At 41.0% G+C, this 3,806-nt stretch overlaps 1 protein-coding gene across 2 annotated transcripts in view; it reads right to left on the reverse strand.

Annotated features, from left to right (window-relative positions):
- ITCH (itchy E3 ubiquitin protein ligase) overlaps nucleotides 1-3,806 on the reverse strand; it is a 603,853-nt gene that overhangs the window by 56,376 nt on the left and 543,671 nt on the right. The window lies entirely within an intron of this gene.

A 3,806-nucleotide genomic window follows, 5' to 3' on the forward strand; every position in this document is an offset into this window, starting at 1 on the left:
CCCCCGGAGGGTGGAAGCTCCACCCCTCGGTTTCGGCCCCCCAACTTGTCTGAGGGACACCAACCCGGCCCCCGGCTCCAAAAGGTTGCCTACCCCTGATCTTTATCATTATTATTATTATAGTTTATTTCTATAACGCTGTAAAGGTACACAGCGCCGTACGTACAAATGATCAAGTCAATAAAAATAAAACCTGCCAGTGGCATACAATCTACAAAATACGTATAAAATAGGTAATAATATCAATAGAATTGGTTAAAATAAGCAGGCAACAATTAAAAACAACATCAACTATCCAATCAAAAATCAGATAGATAATCACAAAGTGCCTGGGAACGCTTCCTTGAACAAGATAGTCTTCAACTCAGATTTAAAAGTGGTCAAAGAAGTGATGACTCATGTTCGTGGGGGAAGAAGGTTCCAGGAGTCAGGGGCAGCAAGTGAGAAGGGACGAATCCAGGATGGGGCAGTGGAGATCCTAGGCTGGGACAGCAGACCTTGACTACTAGAGAGAAGAGTACGGGTGGGAGTGTAAAGAGAAAGAAGTTCAGATAAATAAATAAGTATTATTTATTTATAGCCCGCCCAATCACAAGGAATCCGGTGGGTTACAGCAATAAAAATACAGAGAATAGAATAAAATACAATACAATAAAATAAGATTAAAGAGAGTGACATAAATCACAGAATTCACAGCTAGACCTGATGGAACTGGGCCTGTCTTTTTCACTCCCTCCCAGGTCTGATTATGACAGTTGGTACGGAGGGAGGGTTCTTGTTCTTGAGGCAAGAATTTTATTTAATTTTAATTTAATTCTTCTCATTAAATTTAAGAGAAGAATTGGTGGATAGAGCAACGTAAGTCACAGTAAACCGGGAGAGGAACTAGGAAGGGAAGGCCTGCCAGAAGAGATCTGTCTTAAGAGCCTTCTTAAAGGCTGTAAGAGTAGAAATGTCGCGGATCTCCTTTGGCAGGTCATCCCATAGCTTTGGAGCAGCGGTGGAGAAGGCCCTCTGGGTAACTGAGGTTAGTCTAGATTTTATTGGCAGGCTCAGCTCTATCAGGGCTAGCCTGAAGAAAGAGAGCCCTCCCTCCAGTCCATCTGCCTTGGTCCAGGCCTCAGAGGGAGAGAATAACCACTGGACCTCATCCCCTTTCCCTCCACCATTCCCTTCTCCTTTTGTTTCATGTCTTTTAGATTGTAAGCCTGAGGGCAGGGAACTGTCTGATTAAAAATAATAATTGTAAGCCGCTCTGATAGCCATTAGGGCTGAAGGGTGGGGTATAAATAACATAAATAAATAAACAAACAAATAAACATAAGTAGATTCTTCCCCGAGGACCTTAGAGTGCGGGACGGACAGTACGGAAGAAGGCGTTCCCTTAAGTATTCTGGACCCAAGCCATGTAGGGCTTTAAAGGTAATCACCAACACCTTGTACCTTGCCTGGAAACTAATTGGAAGCCAGTGAAGGGATTTCAAAACCAAACATTACGAGAAGTACCTGTAATTAACCTGGCTGCCATATTTTATACAATTTGAAGTTTTCGAAAAAGAGGGGCCAGCCCATGCAGGGCTTTAAAGGTCAACAACAGAAGCATATACTGAATACGGAAGGGAAAGGGGAGCCAGTGAAGGGGTGATAATAGAGGAAAAACATCAGGTGTAATGATGCATGCCGCTGAATGCTGAACGGAAATTAAATGTCTTCCCCATTCCCTCATTTTGTACCACCCTGTCAGATGAGGAGTTCTGGACAGCTCAAAATCTCCCATGCCCTTTCTGCTATTTTTGCAACATTTTAGTGGTTCTGATAAATGAACATATACTACTCTGCATTTTGTTTCCTCATGGACCACACTGTTACTTTTGTTTTTAAAATAAAGCTCAACATTTTAGTACAGAGTGTATGTGTGTGTGCATATGTGTACCTTCAAGTCATTTATGGAATTGACTTAAGGAGGCCCCATGAATTTGATTGGATTTTCTTAGGCAAGGGATACTCAGAGGTGGTTTTGCAAGTTCCTTCCCCTGAAATATAACATACAGCACCTAGCATTCACTGTTGGTCTCCCATTCTGGTATTAACCAGGGCTGACCCTGCTTAGCTTCCAAGATCAGATGAAATCTAGTGCCTTTACAGTATTTAGGCAATTAAAACTAAACATTACATTCACATTTTTTAGGTTTGATAAATTTGTAATTATTATTATTAAACTTTCTATACCTTGGTGAAATTTTACAAAAACAGCAAAATAAAACATACATTTGAAAAATTATATAATACTTATGTGTATTCTAATTTGAAAAGTATTCCTCCAGTCTGTGAGAAACTAATGCCAGTTTCCTGAATCATCTTTGTCAAAATTAATTCCTGCTGCCACAGAGCCAATTATAGGTCCTTCTATTTTATAGATATCCAAATAGTTTTTGTCTCCTAGCCCATATAATAAAGTCAAGCACTAGAACTCAAATGCAAGACTTCCCTAGTATAGCCTTGTCTACACAGTTCAGGCCATTATCTGAGGGCACTTGATACAGCAACCTTGCTGAACCTAAGCAGATCTGGTCCTGATGACTGCCTGGTAGCCTTGATTTCCATAATGGAAGAAAGGTGGATACAAAAGGAACAAAGAGATATCAAAACCAGAACCCCAGCAACACATAAATTCTCTCCTTTGTCCAAATCTGTACATAAGGCAGGTAGATTAAAAACAAGATTCCCCAACTGGCTATAAGCTTTAGGCTGAGTGACTTGCTATATCGAACTGGATTAATTTTAAGTCTCATTCAATATCACAACAACAACAACAACAACAATAGCAGCAGCAGCAAGTTGAACAGAGTCAAAGAATGTTTACATTTCTCCATAACAGAATCACAGAGTTTGGAAGAGTCCATGAGGGCCATCCAATCTGAACATGGGTCCTGGCCACATGGTTAATTGCTATCATTTATGAACTGTTGGAGAATATGGGTCATAGAATCATAGAGTTAGAAGAGACCACAAGGGCCATCTAGTCCAACTCCTGCCATGCAGATACAATCAAAGCACCCAGTCAGTAAGACAAAGGGCCTTACTGAAATCCAGATATGCTGTATTTACAGTGTTTCCTTCATCTACCAAGATGGTAATTTTATCCACAAGAGAGAGAGAGAGAGAGAGAGAGAGAGAGAGATCAGATTAGTCTGGCATGACTTATTTTTGAGAAACTCATGGGCCCATACAGACAGGCCAAAATAAAGCTGCTTCGGGTCACTTTGGAAGTATACTGTTTAAATGATGCATGCGTCCTAAGAGGCCAGAAGCTGCGCCAAAGCTGAACTCCGGTCCTTAGGAATGGAGCATGGCTTTGATACGGCTTCTGGCCTCTTAGGACACACGCATCATTTAAACAACATACCTCCAAAGTGACTCAAAGAAGCTTTATTTTGGCCTGTCTGTAGAGGCTCTCATGTTGACTTTTTGTGATTATGGCATTCCCTTCTAAAGGTTCACAGACTCTCTGTTTAATGAGCTGCTCTAGAATCTTTCCTGGCATTGATGTCAGACTAACTGGGCAATAATTGTTGGGATCCTCTTTTTTGGAGATGGGGACAACATTTGCCCTCCTCCAGTCTGCTGGGACTTCTCCTGTTTCACAGGAGTTCTCAAAAATTATTGCCAATGGCTCTGAGATTATATTTGCCAGTTCTTTTAATACCCTTGGCTGTAGTCCATCTGGTCCCAAAGATATAAATTCATTTAGATTAAGCAGATATTCCTGTATTACCTCTTTGTTTATTCTGTCCTGCATTCCCTAT

Source organism: Sceloporus undulatus, chromosome 4 (genome assembly GCF_019175285.1).
Source record: "Sceloporus undulatus isolate JIND9_A2432 ecotype Alabama chromosome 4, SceUnd_v1.1, whole genome shotgun sequence".
In the NCBI taxonomy this organism is placed as follows: domain Eukaryota; kingdom Metazoa; phylum Chordata; class Lepidosauria; order Squamata; family Phrynosomatidae; genus Sceloporus; species Sceloporus undulatus.